Raw genomic sequence first — 27,278 nt, 5'->3', positions numbered from 1 at the left:
TTTGTCTCATTTTATTTTCTGGGAGATTTCTTCAATTTTGTCTTCTTAGCCTTCAATTAATTTTTAAAATATTTCTATTATAATTTTTTTTAATTTCTGAGAGTTCTTACTTATTTTCTGATTTTTTTTTAAGTATCCTGTTTTGGTTTTACAAATCTTTTCTATCAAAAGATACTACAAAGTGTTTTGTTTTGTTTTTTCCATTTTTCTTAATTCTTAATTCTATTTTCTTATGAATTCCTTAGTTAGTTGGTTGTTAGTAAGTTAGTTAGTTATGATGTTTCGGTCTCTGTTGAAAGTTTTCATCAAATGTCTAGCAATCTGTCTGTCTACAGACATTTAAGAATGAGACAATAAAAAGCTGACCTGAAACCCTTGTTGACCAGTATACTTTTCTCTTGGGGAATTAAGCAAAAATCAGACTTTTCTTCAGGAAACTCCCCAAATGTCAATATCCATAGGTCTTTTTACAGGGGCTGATCTCTAATCTTCTGACTGGGATGTATACACCTGGCAGCCAGCATTAATGAAGATGAGTAGCAGGAGGAGGCTGAGAAGAGCTCCTCATTTTCCTCTATAAAAACTTAAATTCAATCTTTCTGTTTCCACTTCACTCCTGCCTTCCGCTGTGCCCAGTGCACCAAAGTCCAAATCCTTTCTGATTGAATATATCTAATGAATAAATAATATAACCACACTATAAATACGTACACACACACAAATGGGATTCTACCATCTACTTGACTCTTTCTCTTGTTTTTATTTTTTCTATGTCAGTACACATAGTTCTACTTTTCACCAAGAGTACCTGTTCCCCAGAGGAATCATCCTTAAAATGACAGTTTCATCTGAAAATCATGTTACCTCTTTAAGCCAAAATTTCCAATCAAATGAAAACTCATTTGAATAAAAATTGACACATGATATTGAATAGACTTATCACATCCAACATCATCTAAAAGCAACAATAAAATTGTCAAAGTTTGTAACCATTTATGTTCATTTGTTTTGTCATTATTAATATCATTTATATTTATGCCCACCTATCCCTACCACCTTTCTATCACTCCCCAAATCACTATATATTAAGAACCCAAAATCTTTTCATGGAAAATCCAGTGAGTATTCTACCCACAGGGCTCTGTTTTAACCCCAATAAATATTTTCGTGTAAAGCAATAATGAAAAACTTGTTAAAAAAAAGAAAAGAAATAAAAGAAAAAAATAGTGGAGAGGTGCAGAATATATACATGTCTTTCAGAATGATGATCAATTATTTAGCTAAGTAAGTTAGAAATCCCTCTTCCCCTCTCCACCAAAAAAAAAAAATTAAAAACTCAAATTTTCCTTAAAATTTTGTTAATTTTTGCATTCTTTTTCCTTAGGGGTTATATTGGTCAAGGCATTTGGTTGCAATCAACAGAATCCACTCTCATGTTAAGCAAGAAATGGATATATTAAAGTATATTAGGTAACTTACAGTATTGTTGGAAAGGCTGAAGAAAGAGACCTGAGGCTAGTGGTTTAAAGTTAAATCATGCCAGAGAAGTGGTCTGAGAAGAAAACTGCCACTGCACAATCATCATTCCTGGTGCCACTTCCTTGTCACCCTTGCAACCACTGATGTCTCCCCAAAACTGGATACCTCTGACACAAGCTAACAAACTGGAAGCTATTTTATTTTGTTGTTCATTTCTGAATTGACATCTTACTCAGATGATCCATGTCTTAGTTCAAAAGTGGTTGAAGATTTTTTTAAATAAGTCAAATAATAACTATATTTATCAAATGCTTTTTAAGTTAGCCTGTTCTAAGTGCTTTTAATATGTGAAAATATGAATGCAAACATCATCCCAACTCTCATCTTTTACACAAAAGTTGAAATATTCTTCCAATCCTTTGTAAGATTTTTTTCCCTTTTGGTCTTTGTAATTTTGCAGCTTTATTAAGTTACAATTGATAATGCAATAAACTGCACATATTTGAGGTATACTATTTGATAAGTTTTGTTGTATATATGGTAGTCCCCTGTTATCTGTGGGGAATATATTTCAAAACCCCCAGTGGATGCTTGAAACTGTGGATAGTACCAAGCCCTATATATCCTGTTTTTTCCTATATTGTACATACATATCTATGATAATGTTTAATTTACAAATTAGGCACAGCAATAGATCAACAGTAACTAATAATAGAATACAGCAACTATAACAATATACTTTAATAAAGGTTATAAGAATGTGGTGTCTCTCTCTTTCAAAATGCTATAATATTTTCAGACCATATTTGAAACTATAGAAAGCAAAACTGTGGAAGAGGGGACTATTATGTACATCTCTGACACTGTTACCATAAAAAGATCATGAATCTACCCCAAAGTTTCCTCATATCCTTTGTAATCCATTCTACCTTCCTCATACTCCCTCTGTCCATTGGCAGTCATGGATCTGTTTTCTGTTCCTATAACAGAAAACATTTTACATAATTTTTTATAAGTGGAATAATACAACCTGTATTCTTTTTTTCTGGCATAATAATTTGAGATTAATCCATGTGGTTCCATGTATCAATAGTTCATTCCTTTTTATTCTCAATTGTATTTCATTGTATAGATATAGCATATTTCATTTGCCTATTCATCTGTTGATGGATATTTGGGTCGTTTACAGTTCGGGGCTATTACTCTTATGAACATCCATGTGCAAGTCTTTGTGCAGACATATGCTTTCATTTCTCTTTAGTAAGTGTTCAGAAGTGAAATGGCTGGGTCAAATGGCAAATATATATTTTACTTTTTAATTGATTGTCAAACTGTTTTCCAAAATGGCTGTACCATTTATATTAACAGAAGCAGTCAATGACAGTTCCAGTAACTTCAAATTCTCATCACTTGATATGATGAGTCTTATTTATTTTGGCCATTTTATTGGGTGTTGTTATGGTTTTAGTTTGCATTTCCCTAGTGCCTGTAATGTTGAGCTTCTTTTTGTGGGTTTAATTGCCATTCGTCTCTTCTTTGATGAAGGTTGTATTCAAATCTTTTGCCCACTTTTAATTGGGTTGTTTGTTTTTATGTAATTAATTTGTGAGATTTCTTTATATACTCTAAATATAATTCCTTTATCAGGTAAGTGTTTTTCACATATTTTCTCTCACTCTATGACTTGCTTTTTCATTTTCCTAGTATTATCTTTCAAAAGTAAAAGTTCTTAATTTTGATGAGGCCCCATTTATTGGTTTTATCTTTTGTAGTTTGTGCTTTCTGTGTAGTACTTACAAAATCTTTGCCAAACCCAAGGTCACTAACATTTTTTTCTGGGCTTCCATATTTTCATATATGATTTTTATAGTTTTAGACCTTATATTTAGGTCTATGATCCATTTTGAGTCAACTTTGTATATGGTGTGAGATCAGGGTGGAAGTTGGTTCTTTTGCATAGGGTTATTCAATTGAACCACTTGTTAGAAAGATTACCTTTTATCCACTGAATTTCCTTGGCATATTTGTCAAACAACATTTGACCAAATCTGTTTGGATCTATTTGTAGACTTCAATTCTGCTCTATTGAGCTATATCTTTATTTTTGTACCAATACCACACTGTCTTGATTACTGTAGCTTTATAATAAGTCTTCAAATCATGTGAGGTTAGTACTTCTACTTTGTTCTTTTTCAGTGTGTTACTCTGTGTGTGTATGTGTGTGTGTGTGTGTGTGTGTTATTGTAGGTGCTTTGCATTTCCAAATAAATTTTAGAATCATCAATCCTAAGCTTATTAGTTTGTACAAATCCTGCTGGAATTGTCATTATGATTGCATTAAGTCTATGGATTAATTTAGGGATAAAATGGAATTATAATAATATTGAGTCTTCTGGTTCATGAATACAGTACATCTCACCATTGATTTAAGCTTTCTTTGGTTGCTCTCAACAATGGTTTATAGTTTTCAGTGTGTATGTGTTGAACAAATATTGTCAAATTTATCCTTAAATATTTCATATTTTTGATGTTGCTATAAATGGCATTATGTTTATGTTAATTTTAAGTTCTGATTCTTTACTGCTATTAATAGTATATGAAAATATAATTTATTTTTGTATGTTAACTTTGTATCCTGCAATCTTTCTAAGCTTACTAGTTCTAGTAGCCTTTTTGCTCATTCCATAGAATTTTCAATATGAATGATCATGTCATCTGTGAAAATAGGCAGTTTTACTTCTCCTATTAACAATTTTATGCCTTTTTTTTTTTCTTGTCTTCTTGTACTAGCTAGAATTTCTGGGTCAATGTTAAAGACAATGAATTAGAAGGCTGAGAATTCCAATTCTAACTTCTGATTTAGGTAGGCAAAACTTATAACTTGAGAATTCCTCCCAAATATAAAAAGACTACTTAAAAGGGGGTAGAGAATCACAAATATGGCAACCACTCTTATAAAGAGAAGAAATTAGCAGGGAACAGTAGGAATAAAAGGGACAAACAAAAACAAAAACAAATATAATCTATGTCCTCTAACTTTTATTTTCCCCCAGATCAGGACATTCTATAGTAAATTAAGAAAATGGGCCCACCTAAGTGGTAAAAAAAAAAAAAAATCAATCCTAAAAACAGGAAAGTACACTGTGCCACACATGCAAAATTTACTTTTACTGAGGAAAATTGAATTAGTTTTCTTCATAAGTATCTGATATTCAATGAATATTGATTTATTTTACTTCTAATTAGACTACAATCAATGCTTTTGATTTTGTGTATGGTTTAGGCAATTTCATATGTTTCTTATGTATGGTGTACTACATTGAATAGTGTCACCTTCAAAATTCATGTCTATGCGGAATCTCACAATATGATCTTATTTGGAAATAGTCTTTGCACATGTAATTAGTTAAGTTTACCCTGGGTTAGGGTGGGTCCTGGTTGAATGACTAGTGTCCTTATAAGAAAGCCATGAGGAAACACGGAAGAAAGAAAGCCATATGGTGGTGGAGGCAGAGATGCTGTATGCCAAGGAATACCAAAGAATGCCAGTAAACATCAGAAGCTAGGAAGAGGCAAGGACAAATCTCCCTTCAGAGGGAGCACAGCCCTACCAACACCTTCATTTCAAACTTCTAGCCTCCACAGCAGTGACAGAATAAATTTCTGTTATTTTAAGCCATCCAGTTTTTGGTACTCTGTTACAGCAGCCCTTGAAAACTAATACAAATTTTGTTACCAGGAAGTGGGGTACTGCTGTAAATACCTAAAAATGTGGAAGTAGCTTCAGAATTGGGTAATGGGTAGAGGCTGGAAGAATTTTGAGGTACATGATAGAAAAAGCCTAGATTTCCTCAAAGAGATGGTTGGTGGAAACATAGATTTTAAAGGTGATTCTGATGAAGTCTCAGAAGGAAATGAAGAACATGTGATTGGACACTGGAGGACAGGTGATCTTTGTTATCAAGTGGCAGAAAACTCAGCAATTTGTGTTCCAGTGTTGAGTGGAGAATAGAATTTGTAAACAACAAACTTGGATATTTATTTAGCTGAGGAGATTTCCAAAATGTGCAAGGTTCATCTTGATTTCTCCTCACTGTTTGTTGCAAATGCAAAGAGATTTATTGAGGAAGAAACTATTAAGTAAAAAGGAACCAGTGCTTGATGATTTAGAAATTCTCAGCCAATCCTCACACCTTTTCTCAGATAGGAATAGGTGTGGCTTGACAAAATTTGATAAAAAGATTACACATGTAACTCATGGATCCATTCAACCATCTGAGCAGAAGTCAGGAATAGAGATGAGGTTATCCAGGAAAGATATGTAGAAGACCCTCTTATATAATGTTATGGTCCTCCATGGATTACAGAGGACCAGCAAGGTTTTGGAGAATGTTACACCAGCAGAAACACTGCCAGACTGGACTGAATGCACATAGACAGGAGAAAATGAAGGAAGCATAAATCCAAGGGAAAAGCCATGAATGCAGAAGGCAGGTCACTGTCTTCTCAGGCCAGAGGTGAAGCATCTAGTCACAGATGATTATTCTCAGGTCTCGAACCTTAATGGAATTTGCTCTGCTATTGCTAAGCACTGGACACTAGTGGCAGAGTTCCTATGATGTTTTCCCTAATATATTTATTTTTTACATGTGTCCATGTTTGTGATATATAGGCATCCTCAAGTGTAGGCCCCAGCATTAGTCCCCATTTGCCAGGATCAAAGTCTAATATTCTTAAGCATTTAGTAAAGGGAAAATGGCAAGGATTTTACATATATCATCTTCATTCTTCATCTAGTTTATCCTTAGCTCAAACCATTGTTATGTTTCATCAGGTTAATTCTCAAAACAGGTGTCTATTTTGACTTATTTATAAAAAACTGATGTTAAATATTTACCTTTTCAATATGTTGATAACTAAGTAATTTTACATGTTTTTTATGGGATCCAGGTGAATTGTTTAATTTATTCTGATTTGTATGTTCATTGTCATTCAATATATAAGTTATGGTTATTAATTACATATTTTACTTTTTAAAAATATTTTATCAATTGATTGTTTGAGTTCATTGATAAATATACCATGCCGGTACATTTACTTAAGTTAGTGGTTAGGGTTAGATGAATAACAAAGTCCTACCTAACACAGTGATTAAATGAAAAGGGAGGAAATAAGCATCATTTAAAATCTAACTTCAAAATAATATTTTTAAAACTGTACCTGATTAAATAGAACTACAACCTGGAAGGATGGGTTCAAAGAGAGTTCAAGGAAGGTCTGGGCTCCTGACACTCAAACAGGCCAAAGCATTGGAGAAAATTAGTGCCTCTCCAGGCAGATAAGCCGTGACAGATTGAGCGTGACTGAACTTCTCAATGAACCAAATGCACATACAACGTCTCAATGGATTTTAACATTCTGAATTGAAATCTGTGTTGTTAATGGTTTTACTGCATAATATCCACAGAGATGCCTTGATAGCAAGCAAATGATCAAAATCAACGTCAATGTGCAAAATAACTTAAGACAAAATACACATGACCCAAGCCTTTTAGCAGGTAATGAGTTGTCTTAATCATTTCAAATTATACTTTATGAAGTTATTCAAAATTCTGAGTGAGTAAAATACTTTTTTTCTTTCAAAATCTTTTTTTTCAAATTAGCTTGTCAAGGCCAAAATGATATATCATTACAGACCTTCAATATGACTGCTTTTCAAACACAAAATGTCTATTACAAAAATCAGATTTACCTGATTAAATTAATACTAGGCTTTTTGTGGAGAAAAAATTTTTAATAAAAGACATATTTTAAAATATAGTCACTTGCTTCACTTTACTTTCTGTAAAAATCAACACATTTCAAACAAAACTATTCAATAATTATGTTCCTAAGCTCAACTGAAATGAATTTGGATTTTTGTTATAGTTGTGCTCCCAAATCATAGGTGCATGAACATTTGGCCAGTTCGAAGCATAGTCCAAGACAAAACACTGATTATACTCACAGTGGTCCTAAAAATAGGAAAGTAGTGTCCCCACCTACATTGAATCTTCTCTAACTTTACAATAGCCAGGGACATTCTAAGAACTGTATTTCCCCAGGTATGGGAAAGACAGGAAGTGGCCTGCCCTTGTCCTAATTGTTCCTGATCAAGTCCAAGTTGTTACTTCTGCTGCTGCTACAACAGGGCAGTGCTTTATGCAGTCACAACTATTCATAAAACAGACATTCCTATGAGATTTTGTTGTTGTCACAAGATGCCTTACAAAATATACAGATAATATAGGAAAAAGAAGCACAATGCAGGAAATCAGGAAAGAAGAGTTACAGGGAAAAAAATTAAATGGTGAATATCACAACAAATAGATTAGAAAAATGTAAGCATGTCCTACTTACTATACGTTTTACATTTGCAATTGCTTTTAACTATGATACTTTACGAGAAAGAAAACAGAACATGTAAACTGTATGGCTTTTGTTATGCAACTTATTCTCATGGACAGAGGGTGTTCATACCGGGGCCAGGAGTTTTATAGGCTAGCAGATAAAAAGAAAATATTAAGTACCCACAGTCTTCCAACCAGATAAAATACTTGTGATGATTAACTTCTGTTTGCATCTCTAGATCTACTCACCATTCTTCTCTGCCCTTCTCAGTGCACCAGGAGGCTGATCCCCAAGGACTACCCAGGCTTCTCATATCACTGGGAGATCAGGAGATCTGAGGGTAGAAAATGAGCTGTGTTAGGATCTTGCACACCTTTAGGTCTTTCCAATCTCTGGTAACCATTCCCTGTGCTTGGCCCCTTCAGGACTAGGGATGGTACCACCACCTTCTGCTGCTAAGTCCCTGGATGCATTAGCATATCCTCTTAGTTCCTATAATTCTGCCCACCTCTCTATAAATCATCCCTTCTTTAAACTTTCTTCATCTAAACCTTACTGAATGTGCCATCTGTTACCTGCTAGGACCCATACCATTGGATCACTGTTAATATTTTGTTTTATTTCCATTTAGTTTTTTACCTGTATACTTTCATTTTGCTTGATATAGTATACATTCAGCCCCCATATTGTTGAGAACTTTTTACAAACATCATGTAAACCTAATTTATTTAACTTCCTATTGGACTATGCAAATTTTAAATAACACAAGCAATGCTGCAAAGAACATCTTTGTATATAAATTATTGTTTGAATTTCTGATTCTTTCCATAGGATGAATTCCTAGAATTTAATACTGGATCAAGAGTAAAGACACATTTAAAATTCTTGATACATGCTGGCAAATTGCTTTCCAAGTTGTACAGATTTTCACAGTTACTAGTATAAGTGCTCACCATGCTACATCCTTGACAGCACTGAGTATTATCATATTCCATCTTTGCTAATTTCTTAAGGGAAGGAGATGTATTTTTTCCATTTGCATTTTTATATTGCTTGTAAGGATAAATTTTCTAACACTGGTTGGTATTTTTTTCTTTAATATTTTTGAATATCTTTGCCTATTTACCTACTGTAATTTGTATGTGTTTCATATTTACAACTTTAATTATATTCTTCATGTATTATTTTTATTGCAAATATTTCTTTAGCCTGTATTTTGTCTTTCAATTTTGTTAATGATTTCAGATTTTTTAATGCGATCAAATCTATCAATAATTTACTTTATGATTTCTTCCATTTATTTATTTTCAGGCAGTGTCTCTCTCTCTGTTGCCCAGGCTAGAATGCAGTGGCATCATCATAGTTCACTGCAACCTCAAACTGCTGGGTTCAAGAGATCCTCCTGCCTCAGCCTCCCAAGTAGCTGGGACTAGGGAACATGCCACCATGCCTGGCTAATTTTTTTTTATTTTTTATAGAGATGGTGTCTCACAATTTCCCAGGCTGGTCTCAAACTCCTAATCTCAAGCGATCCTCCCATCTCAGCCTCCCAAAATGCTAGGATTACAGGTGTACACCACTGTACCCAGCCATTTCTTCCTTTAATTAAGTTCACAGGGTTTATCTTCACTTGAAGATCAAAAATATATTCCTATATATACTTTCTGTAACTTTTTGTTTTAAAATAATTTCAAACTCACAGAAAAATTGCAAAAATACCTTAAAGAACTCTCCTATATCTTTTACCAAGATTCATCAATTTTTAACATTTCTGCCACATTTGCTTCTTTTGCTTTATCATCTCTCTCACTGTCTTGTATGTGTGCACATAGTTAATTTATTTTTTCTAAACTATTTGAGAGTAGATCGCATACACCATGACCTTTTACACCTTAGTATTTTGATGTGCATTTTCTAAGGCCAAGAATATTTGGTTTACATTGCCATGGAATAGTTATGAGAGAATTTAACACTGAATCTATACTTTTATCTAATCTGTAGTCTAATCTTTTCAAAAGTCCCAATAATTTCCCTTATAGAATTTTCGCCCCCTCAAGTGTAGGATACAGTCAAGGATCATGTATGGTGTTTAGTTGTCATGTCTCTTTAGTCTCCCTTAATCTGGAGCAATTTCTCAGTTTTTCCATATCTTTCATGATATTTTAATTTTTAAGGAACACAAGCTAGTTAGTTTATACAATATCCCTCAATTTGAGTGTGTCTAATGTTCTCTCATGAGTAGATTCAGGTTACTCTTCTCATAGTATCCTTCAGGTATCCTTCTCATGATATCACATCTAGAGGCACACGATGTTCATCATTAGTGATTTAAATTTTAATTACCCAGTCATTGTATTGAAAGATCTTTCTTCTGTGTAATTAAGGATTTTTCTCTTGCAATTAATAATAATCTGTGGGAAGACATATTGAGACCAAGCAAATATCATCTTCATCAAACTTTCCCCGTAGATTGAGCATCCACTGATGATGACTCTTGTTCTAACCCATTTCTACAATGTGGTTGTAAAATGCTGATTTTCCAACTTCACTTCCCCCTCTATACTTAGCAGTGGACAGAAGCGTCATTTCCTCTCCCATTTATTTTGCTCATTTATCTATTTTTATCTGTATGTATTCATAGATTTCTTTTTTATTCAATGTTTATTCTATTTTTAAGTTTGATTTTAAATGTTTTATCTGCCTTGTTAATTTTTAGTACAGCTGATTTATTATTTATTATGAAAAATCTTTATTCTTAGAGAATTTGTATTACTATAATTTCAAAATATTTTCATAATCATTATCCATCTTATCCCCCTTTCAGTTATCTATTGCTACATAACAAACCATTCCAAAACTTAGTGGCTTAACACAACAACAACTTATTATTTCTCACAGTCCTATGGGTTGACTGGCCAGTTTCACTGATCTCGCCTGAGCTCGTGTAGCCTCAGTTAGCCGGTGGGATGATGCTCAATGGTCTCACTCATTGTCTGGATCATTAACAGGGTCAGCGTCATCACAAGTTCTTGCCTGGGGTTTTTCACGTGGTGGTTTCAGAATTCCATGACAGCAAGAGTGAAAGCTGCCAGGCCACTTGAGGTCTTGCTTAGAAGTCGCATGTCACTTCTACCCTATATTGGTTGGAACAAGTCACCAGGCCAACCCAGATTCAAATGCAAGAGGATAAACTATTCCTCTTGATGGTATGAGCTGCAAAGTGCTTGTAGCCATCTTTAATTTACCACAGTCCCAATAGCAACACTGAGAATGAAGAGAGCTGGTTATTATCATCTCTCTTTAACAGATGAGGAAACTGAGGTACAAAGAAGTACATCAGTATAGTATAAAGCAGTGCCACTTAAAAAAGAGTCTACAGACCAGCTAATATCACCAGGTAGGTTGGTAGAAATGCAAATTCTCAGACCCCACCCCAGCCCTGCTAATTAATAAAGACACACTATCTAAATAACAGAGATATTTTAGTTGTAGATATTATATTATTCTACAGTAATGCAGATGGTATACCTGGCAGTAGGCCCCAGGAATCTGTGCACTGATAAACTCTCTAAGTGGCTCTTGTGCACCCTGGAGTTGGAGAAGCAGTGATATCATAACAAATGGATTTGAAGTCAAACCACGCTCATGTTCCAGCTTTGTTACCTCCTAGCTGACCTACTAAGTGACCCTAGTCGCCTATTAGGTGACCCTAAGTAGATCACTTATCCTTCCAGAACTTGTTTTTCTTATCAGAAAAAAAAAATGCTAATATCTACTTTGCCTACTCCAGCAGCCTGTTATGAATATCAAAAGAAGATGTTGCATGGAAAAGCAGGCAGTGCAATAATAATGAATATGGTAATGTTTTCCAAGATTACAGAATTTATTAGTGACAGAATCAAGACTAAAACAGCTGGATTTCTGGTCTTAAACCTCTTCGGGTACAAACACTAATTGGGCCAGAAGCTTTTCAGCCATTTCTAGATCTTTAGAACTACTGCAAACTGCATTTCTAATTACAAAGAGCAGGCAAGGAGTCAAGTATGATGTGTTTTCAATGTAATAAATAGCCCCTTCTCTCTCCTTTCTCTTTCCTCAGTGGCACAGACACCTTCATTCCCTAAACAAGCTCATACAAGATCATCACAGCAGGGCATGGCCGTCTTCCTTTCTTTTCATGGGAAAGGATTATTGAGTGGGATGTGTTCAGGATGAGTGAGTGTTACTGAGGAGTAGGAGGTGGAGTGACAATCCTGGCCTAGATTGTGTTTTTCAAGTTTGATGCATGTCAGTGAAATGGCATCTACAGCCTGCTGAAGTTTCTGGAGAGTCAGAATTTGAGAGCTGGTGGGTGAGAAATTGCAATGTCTCTTTGATTATTCACCTCCTCCAACCTATATTTTTAATTCACCCACTCTTAATTCCAATCTTCCCTCCAAGCAATTTTCTAAAATTCAAGAAGCCAACTGCTGTCTTCTCAGCTGTCTCAGTCTTCCTCAAACTCAGTCTAATGTAGAAAGGAGGTAGTAAAGTCTACATAATCCCCTTATCCCACTTAACCATAAATCCGATTGTCCAACCAAGTTGACAGAAAACAAGGAGATGTATCAAGAAATTTTTTTTTATTTTATTTCAGCATATTATGGGAGTACAGATGTTTAGGTTACGTATATTTCCCTTGCCCCACCACAGTCAGAGCTTCAAGCATGTCCATCCCCCAGATGGTGTGCACAGCACCCATTAGGTGTGCATATACCCATCCTTCCTCCCCCTCCCACCTGTCCAACACCTGATGAATGTTATTACTATATGTGCATTTAAGTTATGATCAGTTAAAACCAATTTGATGGTGAGTACATGTGACGCTTGTTTTTCCATTCTTGTGATACTTCACTTAGTAGAATGGGTTCCAGCTCTATCCAGGATAATACAAGAGGTGCTAGACCACTATTGTTTTTTGTGGCTGAGTAGAACTCCATGGTATACATATACCACATTTTATTAATTCACTCATGTATTGATGGGCCCTCTTAGGAGGGCCTCTTTGGTGTTTATTTTGGTCAGTCTGATGACTGTGTGTTGTGTTGTCTTCCTGTTTGTGATGAATCTCCCAGGAGTCCTTTGAGCTTCTTGTACCTGGATATCTAGATTTTTAGCAAGTCCTGGGAAATTTTCCTCTATTATATCCTCAAATAACTTATCCAACCCTTGTGTATTTTCTTCTTCACCCTCATGGATGCCTATGATTCTTACGTTAGGCCTCTTCACATAATCCCACATTTCTTGTAGGCTTTGCCCTTTTCTCTTATTTCTCTGCTCTATCTCTGTGATTGACTTATTTACTTGAAATGTGTTACCTTCAATCCCTGAGATTCTTTATTCTGTTTGATCTACCGTGTTCTTGAGGCTTTCCACTGTTTTGTAATTCCTTGAATAAGTTTTTCATTTCCAGAAGTTCTGTTTGATTTTTAATATTTCAATTTCTTTAGTGAACTTTTCTTCCAAGTCCTGGATTTTTTTTGTGTGTGGTTTCATTGCGTTGGTTATCCATTTTCTCTTGCATATCACTGAGTTTTCTTAAAATCCACGTTTGAAATTCTTCTGTCAGTTTAGTGTTCTGAATTTGGTGATATCCACTGCTAGAGAGCTGGTGTTCCCCTTCGGGGGTGTGCTTTCTGTTTGATTCTTCATACTTCCAGAGTTCTTTTGCTGATTCCTTCTCATCTGGATCAGCTGTTGCTTCTTACCTTTAGATTTTTGTTTGGATAATGGCATGCCCTGTTTAGTCTCTGAGCCAGCCGGTGGTGCTTGTGGGTGAGATTCGACCACATCCTGGATGGATGCGTCAGTAGATGCAGTAAAAGGGTGTGCAGAATGACCCCCTTGTCAGTAGGTGGCGCTTGCTGGGAGGAGCAGGCTGCAGAGTTGTTTTGGGGTCCTGTAACCAGCTCTTGTTGCTCTGGAGAGTCACTCTAGTGCCTTGGGTGGTGGGTGGGGCCCTGGGACTTCCAGGTGTGTCCTTATTCTCCACCTTAGTAGGGATAGGTGGGGGAGTAAGGCTGGGCAGAGCTGGGTCAGGTGAGCCTGCCCTGAAGCTCCACAAATACTGTTAGCAGGGGTCAAAGGTCTGTTCTCTGCTTCTGGGCAAACCTGCCAGGGAGGGGCTGAAATGGCCCCACTCAGCCAAAAATTCTGTGGGGGGGGTGGGGCTGTCTGAGGCCTGCAGTCTGGAGCAGGCCTCACTCCTTTCCACCCTCCCCTATTCCGCGGCCTCTGCCCGGCCTCTGCCAGCAGGCAGGACCACAAGCCAGCGGATCTCCCCTGGCTGTGATGCCAGCCGGGAGTTTCCCTTCCCAGATCGCAGCCTGAGCTGGGAGAATGGCCCTCCCGTGGGAGGAGGGCTGCCCCTCAAGCACGCTGATCTGCCCCTGAAGGCACACACACCTCAGTAGACTCATTCACAAATATCCCTTCTGTGCCCCTGGAAAATGGGATAGAGACCTGGGTATATGGAATCTGGTCTGCCGGCCTGTCCCCTGGGCCCCGGAGAGCAATCCCTGACCCTGCCAGGGAGAAGAATTCTGGCCTCAAGTTACCACAGGGTGCCCAAGCTAGATCAGTGTCTCTCCACCTCGGGATGTGCCCCGCTCTCCTAGAGTCTCCAGGCAAGCAGCACCTGGGAGGGCCAGCGGGTAGGGAGCTCACAGTCTGAGTACCCCTCAGTCCACTGTAGGTCCCCAAAAGGAAAGGTCCCGTTACCTGCAGATGACTCCAGGTGGTGGCTAAATTGTCTCTCAGCAGCCACGGGTAGGGAAGGGGAGGGGAGAATGAAGCAATATGGCGCCTGAGGGCTGGGAGGTTTCCTGAGGGAGCTGGGAGCCCGGTGCCCTGTCCACAAGAGGCTCCTCGCTCACTGGCGCAGCCGTTTTGGGCTGGTGTCAGCAGGTCTCTCCAACTGCTCAGGAGCCCACCCGCAGTCTGAGAAGCAAGGGAGGGGAAAGTTAATCATTCAACCTACCCTCGTCGCTGGTCTCCAAGCCTCTCAGGCGCCTTTCTCCTTCCAGTGCTCCTCCGCAACTTCTTCCCGTGGAGTCTCCTATAGTTTCAGGCGCCCTTCCTTCGGCCCCTCCTCCGATCTGTGTTTGTCTGCCTGTTTTGTTTTTTTGTTTTTGTTTTTGTTTTTTTTTTCACTTTCTTCTAAAATTTGTCTTTCTTGCAGAGACACTCTGGCTGGCGGTTTTTCTCATCCGCCATCTTGCCGCCCCTAAGTAATTGTCTAGACGTTTAAAAAAATAGTTCAGGCCGGGCGCGGGGCTCACGCCTGTAATCCTAGCACTCTGGGAGGCCGGGGCGGAAGGATCACTGGAGGTCAGGAGTTGGAGATCAGCCTGAGCAAAAGCAAGACCCCGTCTCTACTAAAAATAGAAAGAAATTATCTGGCCAACGAAAAATATATAGAGAAAACATTAGCCGAGCATGGTGGCGCATGCCTGTAGTCCCAGCTACTCAGGAGGCTGAGGCAGGAGGATCGCTTGAGCCCAGGAGTTTGAGGTTGCTGTGAGCTAGGCTGATGCCACTGCACTCACTCTAGCCCGGGCAACAGAGTGAGACTCTGCCTCAAAAAAAAAAAAAAAAAGATAAAAAGATAGTTCAACCTGTCAAAAGAGGTAGCATAGACTTCCTGGGTTCAAAGCCCAGCTCCATCCCTTACTGACCTTGGCACTTACTCTGTTTCAGATTTTCTCTTCTGTAAAATGAGAATAATGATTATAACACATAGGTGTTATTAGGCCAACATAAATTAATACACATAAAGCCATTAGGACGGTGTCTGTCACATGCAGCTACATGGAGCATTATCAATTTTTCTACACCACACTACATTACCACAGCCACTGCCTATCTGGTCTCCTGCCTTTAATCTTTCCCTGAATCTAATCCATTCTCCCATGATTAACCTTTCTCAATAACAATTAAGTCCTCCTTCTCCCACCATAAAGAATATATTACCAATTGCATGAACTCTAAACTTCTTGGCTAAGCATTTAAGATACTCCTCTCATCAGACCCTCCAACTCCATCCAACCACATCACCCAATACCTCTACAACAGGGCTTTTCACCTCAGCACTAGGGACAGTTTGGGCTGGACAGTTCTTTGTTGTGCAGGCCTGCCCAGTACATCTCCTCAGCGATGTTTAGCAACATCCCTGTCTTCTACCCACTAGATGCCAGTAGCAACCTTCAGTTATGACAACCGAAAATATCTCCAGATATTGCCCAATGTCCTCAAGGAGATAGAGGAATCCCCTAGTTGAAAACCACTGCTCTACAATGACTCCTCTCTTGCTATGCCCTCCTTACCTTTTCTCAGATGTACCTGGACCAATCTTACTGTTTCCTTTTCTCAAAGTATATTAATTTTTTAATTTGGCAAAATATATATAACATAAAATTTACCATTCTAAAGATACAGTTCAGTGGCATTAAGTATATTCACATTGTTGTGAAACCATCACCACCATCCATCTCCAGAACTTTTTCACCTTTCCAAACTGAACTCCACACTCAGTAAATAATAACTCTCATTCCTTCTTCCCCCAGCCCCTGGCAGCTAACATTCTACTTTCTGTCTCTATGAATTCAACTGCTCTAGGTACCTCTTAGAAATAAGAATCATAGGCTACTTGTCCTTTTGTGTCTGCTTTATTTCACCTAGAATAATATTTTCAAGGTTCATCTGTGCTGTAACATGTGTCAAAATTTCATTCCTTTTTAAGGCTGAATAATACTCCACCGTAAGTACATATCACAGGTTTTTTACCATTCATCTGCCAATGGATATTTGGGTTGTTTCCAACGTTTGGCTGTTGTGAATAATGCTACTACAAACATTAGTGTACAAATATCTGTTTGTTTCCCCACTTTCAATTCTCTTGGATATATACCCAGAAGTGAAATTGTTGGATCATATGGTAATTCTGTTTAATTTTTTGAGGAACCATCACACTGTTTTCCACAGCAGTTGCACTATATTACATTCCCACAAACAATGCACAAGGATTCTAATTTCTCCACATCCTCACCAACACTTGCTATTTTCTGGGGTTTTTTTAATGGGTGTGAAGTAATTTTTATTTGTTATGATTTTGACTTACATCTCCCTAATAATTAGTGATGCTGAGCATCTTTTCATGTGCTGATTGGCCATTTGTACATCTTCTTTAGAGAAATGTCTTTCAATTCTTTGCCCACTTTTTAATCAAGTTGTTTGTTTTGTAATTGTTGAGTTGTAGTTCTTTATTTTGGATATTAATCCCTTAGCAGATATATAATCTATAAATATTTTCTCCCATTCTATGGATTTCATTTTCACTCTGTTGTCAGAGTCCTTTGATGCACAGGAGGTCAAAGTATATTAAGTTTTAATTTAAAAAATCAAGTGCCATAGAAAGTTTTTGAAAGAGCTGTCCCCAAACAAACATAAACCTGCAATATGTAATTTAGTACTACATGTATAAAGCATGCAGTCATCTTCTATTGTTGCTATAACAAATTACCACAGATTTAGAGGCTTAAAACAATACAAATTTATTATCTTATATTTCTGTAGGTCAGAGATCTGAAATGGGTCTTATGGGGCTAAAATCAAGGTGTCAGCAAGACTGCATTCCTTCCGGAGGGTCTCGAGGAGAATATGTTTCCCTCCTTTTCCAGCTCCTAGATGCCAACCACATTCCCTGGCTCATGGACCCTTCTTCAGTCTTTAAAGCCAGCAGCATTGCATTGCCCTCTGACCATTCTTCCATAGCCACATCTCCCTCTGACTCTTACCTCAGAAGAAAGGTTCTCTTTAGCGACTCATTTGGTTAAGTTGGGCTCGTCCAAATAATCCAGGATAATCTCCCTATCTCAAGGTCCTTGACCTTTATCACATCTGCAAAGCTCCTTTTGCCATGTAAGGTAATATTCATAGCTTCCAGAGATTAGAATGTGGATATCTCTGGGGTCCATTATTCTGCCTACCACAGAGAGTAAAAAAATGTGAAACATAAGTAAATCTGGAATTGGTAGTGTTACATGACTTTCTGAACACATTTTCTCCCCCTCATCTCAGCTGAGCAGCATGATGACTCTGCATCCTCTGGACTTCTGGATGCTAACTGAATCTCTATAGACTCTTATGACCATCTGCTTTACTGACCAAGATATTTCATAAATTCACACTCTGTTTTCTGGTTTAGCATAATCAATATCAGAAACAGATGGGGTGAAATTTTTCAAAGTTTTGTCATAACTAAAGTTATCCTAACTAGAGTTTGTCATAACTAAAACAAAGGAAGTTAGAAAAACCTAGAAAACTTGAAATGCTACTTCCATATTAAGCATTAGTATGTACACTATATGTATATTAAGTATACATGGTGAGGATACTAATTACTTATATACTTGCATAAGTACGGAATAGGTGTTTAACCAAAAGTAGACAATAGGATTCTCCATTAAGTATTAGTACGTGGAGAAACGTGGCACTATACAATGGAAGCAGGACCATCATACATAATTATGTAGGTTGTTTTCAGCACAAGGTGTCCAAAATCCATCTCGTGTTCTAACCCCAATCCATGCTGTCAGGACCATTTAAGAGAAGGGACACACATTTTTCTAATTTTCACTTAGGTATCATACCAGCTAGTAGTAGACTGACTTGGAGGGCATGCAGAAGGAAGGAGGAAACACCCTTAGCAGGACCTTACTGGGACACACAGCTATATCTAGGAGCCTGAGAGAGACTCCACATACCCTTTCCAAAGTATTCTAGTTTACTGCCAGAAGAGCATGGAATAGGCAATAGCGATATATGACACCTACCCCTAGATGTATAGCTGAAATATTTTGTATGAATAGACCATGACCAGGGCAGAATCACGCTCACAGTCTCTATACACAGACATCATTTTATCAAGGCCTCTACCTTAGCTGCTGCCATCCTGTTCTATATCCATTTTTGTCCAGGTCTACCATGAACTGTTCATTTTAATGCAATGGTCTTCTTACCAGCCAATACACATACAGCACCATATATAGTTGCTTTCTGAGAGTGATATAAAAACATCAGCTTATATCTAAAATAGCTCCCAAAGTGACATGGGGATCTACCAAAGTAAGCCATACTTAAATAGAATCAATTATTGTTAAGCATCTCCTTTTATTATCAAAATATATTTAACTAATCTCAACACTAACTATAGGCTGGGGACATAGGTTAATGAATGATTTATTGACATTGTAATACATATAAAATAATGTTATTAGGCTTCCAGACTTTAGGGTCACCCTGTACACAAGTAGAGAGGTAGAGAGAGAGAGTGGGGGAGGGGGTAAGGAGACAGAGAGGCAGAGAAAAAGACGCATTAGAAATCACCCAGCGTAACCTCAGACTCAAAGATAAAATTCATCATCATCAAAATAATTCTCTGAGATGCTTTTTGTTAAGAGCCCACAATTTGCTTGTTCCCATGCAAAAATGCACTATTCAAACACTGACAAACAATGTCTAAGAATCTCTAGTGGAGATAATGCTATACCATTGGCTTGTCATTCATTTTAAGGACTTTTTATTGTAGAATAGGAAAGATCTGATAGAAATGATATGGTTCTGTAGAAATATATATTTCAATAAAATCACACACATTTCTACAGATCCATACACTGAATGTCTGTTTCTTTTAGGAAATCAAATACAAATGAATGTTGTTAGAAAGAAATGTATTGGAATTCCTTTTTAAAATCTTTCTTTGCCTTTTGCATACATCTTAGAAAAATGAAATGCAATCCTTTACAGAGGAAATGAAGTGAGAATTTATCCCATAATCTAGAATTTTGCATAAAAGTACATTCTAGCACAATATTCACAGTGGACAAATAAACATGCAGTTCATGGTCTGCCTGGTTGGACTTTCCAGGCTCCTGTCCAGCCTCTTCCCATGTCTGTGGCCATATCTCTAAGCACAGTAGATTTCCTACTATTCCCTGAACTCTCTGACCTCCATCTTTTTGGACAGATTCTTGCCCGTGTCTGGGATCCCCTTGCCTCCTTATCTACCTGACAAAAATCCTATTCATCAATTAAAGCCCAGCTGAAATGCCTTCTCTTAGTAATGTCCCTGGGCTTTCTCTCCCCTTATGCCACTGTGACTGCAGAATTAACTTTGCATTTGTGTTTCCAGCACTTATATGTTCTTCTATTATACCAACTATCACAATGAATTCTTATTTGTGAACATGTACATATGCCACCCACCTCTAGGCCTAGCTTCCCAAGGAAACTTAATTCTTTATTTTTCCTGTACTCAGAAGCCAGCCCATTACATGGCATAGTTTGGTGAGCAGCATTGAATAGGGGAAACACATAAGAGATGAACTTTCTTTTCCCTGAGATTATATCCATTCCAGAGAATATAGAAATATCTTTACAAGACCAATAATAAGCTTAATGGTACTTAATATCAATTATGTTCAATCTTCAATTTCAGAAATAGCTTCAGATTTAGGGGTTTTTGCACCAATGGCAGTTAAACAAAGATATTAAAGGAAATTTTATTGCAGCAATTGCTCAAGTTGAAACAGGTTTGAGAACAAATCTGATTTAAATACATGCCACTTACTTCTATTTACCTATAAGATGTTTAAAATGGAACACTTTGGGACAGAATTATAAAAATCTCCATCTTCAATTGTGAATTGTAAGGAAGTCTTTTTTTACAGCTTTTCAAACATTGTACTGTAGTTGGTTATTCAAAAGTTCAAATTATCATAGATTGTTCCACTGTCATAGATTGCTAACTATAACATTTATTCAAATGAGCGTATCCTCTATGGAAAGTGCTGGTTCCAATGGATTAGCTACAGACTTCCACAAGATGGCACACACTAGGGCGATTTTCCTAGGTCCTGCTCTGTACAACTCCATGTTCCCATAGTGATGGGCAGCACTCAGGGTACCAGTTGATGAGAAAGGCTTTACCTCTTCCATGGGGTTGGGTTTTTTAATGCCTGTGGCTGTAAAGGTATTTAAAATTCTTATATCCAGTTAGTGAAGTTGTGGAGAAGTTAGCATTCCTATAACATTTCAATGAGCTTTGGTAGAGAAGAATAATAAGACTAGCCTGGAGAGCCAAATCCATGAATATATATCAGGGGCCTTCTAAATGCCTAGACTATTTCTACTGCATTTTATCCCTAAAACTCTCCCATAAAGCTCTCAATGAGGATGTTTCTAACTAACCTCCGAGTCCTTGCTGTGTATAACACTTAGACTTCTTTGTGCCATTTGCTTTCCAGACAGTAAATTCATCTTCCATTTTTACACAGAAGATCTCAAAGCAGCGCCTGTTATTTACACGGCTGGCATGGCTGCTTTTCTGCTGCAGTCAGTTTTTCTCTCATTTGAATGGTTATGTGAGTATATTTGTCATTATTTAAATATCTTGGTCATAGTCTCTTACACTTTTAGAATAATGAATTCTGCTTTGTAAAATTTGTAGCAGTAAATATAAAACCGGGTTTGATTTCAGAAAAATATCCAATTGAGTTGTTTGGCTGATAGTGTTTGGGGGAAACAAAAAGAACTGGACTTGAAAATTGGCCCTCCTTTTTAAACTTGTGTAATCTTTGTTCAAAGGAAATCTTACACATATGAGAAAATAAACGTTTTTTTTTTTTAAAAAAAAAAAAAAGAAGCAGAGCACCTGTGATGGGAGAGGACTCCAGAGACCCCAGACACCACGTGGGTCCCACCTTACCCCCTCCACCTGAATATGGTATGAGAAACATTGTTCTATCTTCTGTCTGTAAGTTCTTGACTGAGAATTGAAACATCTTGCTTTTGGTTCTCTATATTTGAGTACAAAACTTCCATCTCAAGTAGCAATTCTCATATAGAGACCAAAGGGAGTCTTAAATGACATCTACAAGTGTGTGCCACTTCTATTTTCCATTACTTGAGTTCTTAAACAAAATGCTATTTCCCTTTATGCACAGTTTCACTCTCTTTAGCAATTCAGATCTTCTGAGTTGCTCCTTGCCCTTGCTGAGTCCTGAGAAAAAGAGCAGGGCAAAGGTTTATGTGGTCAGAAGGCCAACGTGGAAGTGCTGGCTTCACTTTATCACCATGTGACCTTTACTGAGCATCCACTTCCTCATGTAATAAATGGAATGAGCAATATCCACTTCACAGGGTTGATGTTTGCATTTGATCAAATGAACTCATACAGACAGTGCTCCATAGAAGTACATTTCTGCTGTTCACAGTGATCACAGAGCTGGAGAATTTTGCCACAGGTGTTAAATGACACAAGATTGTCCCTAATAGCCACTGTTTTTACCACCATGGACTGATTATCTTTTAAGAGACAGGAGACCTGGCATTAACCCCTCTCAGATTTCTTGAGGGAGTTGGCTTTCCTGAGAACCCAGCGCCAGTTCAGGATCCCTAAACCTGTTCACCAAGATATCTGAAGTAAAATTATGAACTGGAATTAATCAGGATCCCTAAACCTGTTCACCAAGATATCTGAAGTAAAATTGTGAACTGGAATTAATCATTCAAGTGTCCCACCATTCTTAGGGCATTTACCCAGCCTCAAATCTTCCCCTTTTTATCCCAACACATACATACATGGAAGCCTAATCTATCCTCTATCTCATCTCCTCAGGGTACCCTTATGTTACCTAAATTAATGAAGAATCTAGCTATAAAAAGTGGTTCATTTATACATCTCATTGTTGCCCTCTTGTTATTTCTATCTTCAGATCAACCTTTCTCAGCATCACATCACTTATCTACTCAAAAGCCTTCCATTTCTCCCCACTTTAATTCTAATTCTGGTGATTTTGATATTGTGTCACACCCCAAACCATTCAAAAGTCATTTCCACTGCTCCTGGTGGGTTCTGACCATTCAAGTCCCCACTTACCAACACAGCAAGCTCCTGGGATGGCTTCTCTGCTTCTGTCTACTCCCTAAAATCATTCCCTCCCTCAAGGCCTAATCCTCAGACCCTGAAACCTTCCTGCTACTCCAGGCCTGCTAGACTCCTTCTCCTCAAACTTTCTACAACTCTTGGAAACAATAACACATAGTTTAGTTCTTAATTAACTACTGCCTTGTCTTTATTGTTTTGTTTTACTGTCTCTTATCTGCCTTTTCTCTCCAGGTACATTAGAAACTCTTCGAAATAGGAATAATACATGTCTGTGTCTCTCATCCTTCCAAGCACGCAGTAGGAACTGTTAGTGGTCTGTGTGGCTTTCCATACCTGGTAGGCCATTGTAAAAGTCATAGGAACCACACTGGAGGAAACTGCAAGCCAGTAGGGAAAGCGTGGGGGAAGGATGATGTGGTCCTCAACTTCTTCCATGCAGGCAATATTCTCTTCCTTCCAAACAGAGGTCAGCCCTGAGCACAAACTGACCTATTTTGGCTCTAAGAATCACCATGAATTAACTCACTGCTACATTCCACTGGAAGTTTCCTGGAAGAGATAAGATTTACTTGATTCACATACAATAAGGACTCAGCTATCTAGACTACATGAGTAACAAATGAGTCTCCATGGTTACATTTCCAGGTAAACAAAAATTTACTCCTAAACTTAAAGAATCATTACCTTTTAAATTTTAACCATTTGATGGAAATGTGCACTACATTCTAAAATGTGTAACATATTTCCATTTTCTTAAATAGGCTGACACGGGTTTAACAACAGAACAGCATCTCTCAAATTTCCTACAACTTCTCCTACCAACAGAGAAGAGTTAAACAGCTGCCTCCAAGACAATAGTCAAGAAATGCCCCATTTTTATTGTATTCTATCCTATATCTATGTTTTGTTTTGTTTTTTGGAGACAGAGTCTTGCTCTGTTGCCCAGGCTAGAGTGCCGTGGTGTCAGCCCAGCTCACAGCAACCTCAAACTCCTGGGCTCAAGCGATCCTCCTGCCTCAGCCTCCCAAGTAGCTGGGATTACAGGCATGTGCCACCATGCCTGGCTAATTTTTTTATATATATATATTTTTTTAGTTGTCCATATAATTTCTTTCTATTTTTAGTAGAGACAGGGTCTCGCTCTTGCTCAGGCTAGTCTCAAACTCCTGAGTTCAAACGATCCTCCTGGCTTGGCCTCCCCGAGTGCCTATACCTTTGTTTGTTTAAGAGTGGAGCTAATTATTTAAATCAATGGTTCCCTAACACTGGTTTATATATTTGACAAAGTTTTCGCTTTGTCAAATGACTTCTTTTGGGAAGTTTATGTCCCTTCTATTTAGCTAGTATTAATGCAGCTTTCCTTTATGAAATGATGTTAATAAATGCCCTTACTTGACATAAAGAAAAAACCAGAGTCCCTCCTCTTTTATTTTACTAGTCCATAAAATTTAAAAACCTGGAATTGCTATTTTAGTTTATTATAAAGTTTTTAAAAATTTCCAGAAAGATGTTCCACATGAGTCTCACATTTCCCATACCCCATAGCAGGCTGCCTTATGCCCCAAAGGTAGGCATATTTCTGAACCTCAGCTTTGGGGACATGCTACAAAGCAGCAATGCTCTCGGGGCCTGCAGAAGTAGGTGGTGTTTCTGGCTCCACACTGAGAAACCCAGACTACTATACTTGCCACATCTTCCTCTCTGCTAGCCAGCCATCAGCTGTCTGCATACTTCCTTTCAGGTGCCTGCTGTAACAGCCTTTATCTCACTTTTCACATTCCTTCTTAAACTGTCTCATGATGAGGAAACCAGCTTAGCAAAGATTTGAATAATGTACTTGAGTGAGTGTCCAAAGAATTCTCCCAGGAATAAATATATGAGTGCTAGTGTGCAGACATTATATCCTGCAGTCCCCAACCCCAAAGCCATGGACTAGTACCAATCCATGGCCTGTCAGGAACCAGGCTACACAACAGGAGGTGAGTGGTGGGCGAGCAAGCGAAGCTTCATCTACATTTACAGCTGCTCCCCACTGCTCACATCACAGCATAAGCTCCACCTCCTGTCAGATCAGCAGCAGTATTAGATTCTCATAGGAGCCCCAACCCTACTGTAAACTGTGCACACAAGGGATCTAGGTTGCACACTCCTTATGAGAATTTAATGCCTCATAATCTGAGGTGGAGCTGAGGCGGTGATGCTAGCTCTGGGGAGTGGCTGCAAATACAGATTATCATTAGCAGAGAGGTTTGACTGCACAATAAGTGTAATGCTCTTGAATCATCCTGAAACAATCCCCACATCTGTGGAAAAATTGTCTTTGAAACCAATCCCTGGTGCCAAAAACGTTGGGGACTACTGATTATATCTATTTTGGCCATTCATTGTATCTATTTTCTCTCTTCTGTGCTCTTGGCTACATTACAGATAAATGAGTTTTCTGGCAGCTAAATTTTGACTAGATGAATTATTACTAAACTTAAGCAATACAATAAACAACAAATTTCCTGCTTGAATTAAGAAATACTATAAGAAATAGTAGTATTTCATAGGAAAAAACTGTGATGTTATCTATTGCTGTGTAAAAAATAATAATAATAATCAGCCCCAAAACTCGGTGGCATGCAGCAATAAACATTTATTCTTTTGCCCATAGGTCTGCAGGTCAGCTAGGACTCAACTCACCTAAGCTAGTCTCAGTAGGCAACTTTGCTTCAGGTTGTTGGTCTGACTGGACATGACTCATTGCTGCAGGTTGGGCTCAAGTTTGCTCCACATGTGTTCATTCTGGGATCCAGGCTGAAAGGGCAGCAGATACCTGAGGAAGCTCTTTCACGGTGGTGCACAACAGGGCATGCCCATCTACTTAAACGCATTTCAAGCCTCTGCTATGGCATGTCTGCTAAGATCCCATTGGCCAAAGCAAGTCACATGACAAAGCCCCAAAGTCAACCGGCAGGAACGTATTCTTCACCCACCGTGAGGCCATGGTAAAGGTGTGGATGCATAATATCCCTACAGGACAGTGAAGAATAGTGAGAAATTCAATCTATCCCAGGCTGGATAACTTCTGACCACAGCCACTCATCACAATGGACTTTCTAGAAAAAAGAAAAAACAAGCTTTAAGGCAATTTTCTGAAAGTGGAAGGAAGATACCTTGTTGGATATAAAGTGAGAGCTTTCAATCATGATTTGTTGAATGAAGGACATTATGAAAGAAATGGAAAGTAGTGCTTCCTAATGTGGCAGTTGCATCAGGATGCATGTAAAATTGAGCTTGCTATAGGCTGGTTTTATAAGTGATAATTGATTGCAAATTATATTGACAGTTATTGAACATAATTATTCACCACGGGAACCATCCTTAATCAATTAATCAGGGCACAATTCAACTTCACTTCTTGCACGTGGCAACAACCAATTTTTTTTTTTTTGCTTTTTTTTCTTTACCTACTTTGTTTGCTGTTGTTGAAACATTTTAACAAATTAATTAGATGTTAATTCTTAGCAATAAATGAAACCCTTAAGGTGCTCAAATTGTAAACTCCACAACAAAACCTGTTTATTCCCAAAGATTTCTCTCAGACTCTGAATAAACACAGATCTCCTCCAAGGGTTGTATCCAAGGAATGTTTCCAAAGCTCCCCTCACTAATACCAGTCAGGAGAGACATCTCCAAGGCCACACTACAGATCTAGCTCTGTTTTATTCTAATTTTAAACAAATACTTAAATAAGCATATTGAGACCAGGGTTTTTGAATTTTCAGCTGATCCAAAGATGGAAAAGATAAGTAACATATTAGGGACAGATTCAAACTTCTGAACAGGTGGAATCTGTAGAGGCTTACAAAATAAAACTTAGGGAGAAAAGAAACGCCATGTTTTCAGTGGTGGTATACAGTCAAAGCCCCCCAACAAGAAAGCCACTCAGGTGAAAGGAATCCCAGCTGTTTCAGTTAACATCAAATAATGGAAATCAACAGGGAAATGTGACTTCAAAACCACTGTTGAATACTCGGGCTGCGTGCATACCAATAGTGCCCAAAATAAGAAATGTAATGGTCCCACTGTCTTCTGTCCTGGTCTTACTCCAGGGAGAGTATCATCTTTAGTTACCAATGTTATTGTTTACAGAGGAAATTAAAATACAGAACCGTATATACAGAGGATTGTGATTAAGGTTGAGAAGAATTTCAACAACAGATCATATGAAGAATGATGAAGGAAAAAGAAGATACACTGTCTGAAGAAGGGAGAAGTCAGGAGAGACATGAGAGTTGTCTCTAAACAGTTACAGGATTGGTCTGAGGGAAAGAGATAAAGATGGATTCTGCACAGCAAAACCACAAAAATCTGAAAGAGGATTGGTTGACGAAACCTTCAGGAAGGTAGCTCTCAGCTCACCATGAATCTTAGACAA

General features: G+C 37.9%; 1 protein-coding gene across 4 annotated transcripts in view; it reads right to left on the bottom strand.

Moving 5' to 3' along the window:
* PRKD1 (protein kinase D1) overlaps nucleotides 1-27,278 on the bottom strand; it is a 768,557-nt gene that overhangs the window by 701,488 nt on the left and 39,791 nt on the right. For 2 of the 4 annotated variants that reach the window (XM_045569394.1, XM_045569402.1), the window contains exons 3-5: nucleotides 25,541-25,956; nucleotides 23,189-23,404; nucleotides 8,118-8,203 (exon numbers count right to left, since the gene is read on the bottom strand). The gene's annotated coding sequence lies outside the window, so the exon portion shown is untranslated. The remainder of the gene's footprint in view (nucleotides 1-8,117; nucleotides 8,204-23,188; nucleotides 23,405-25,540; nucleotides 25,957-27,278) is intronic. The other 2 variants (XM_045569403.1, XM_045569404.1) reach the window with 2 other exon arrangements.

The sequence above is a fragment of the Lemur catta genome, chromosome 1 (assembly GCF_020740605.2).
Source record: "Lemur catta isolate mLemCat1 chromosome 1, mLemCat1.pri, whole genome shotgun sequence".
Lineage (NCBI taxonomy): Eukaryota > Metazoa > Chordata > Mammalia > Primates > Lemuridae > Lemur > Lemur catta.
This window is presented reverse-complemented; position numbering and strand designations above follow the sequence as displayed.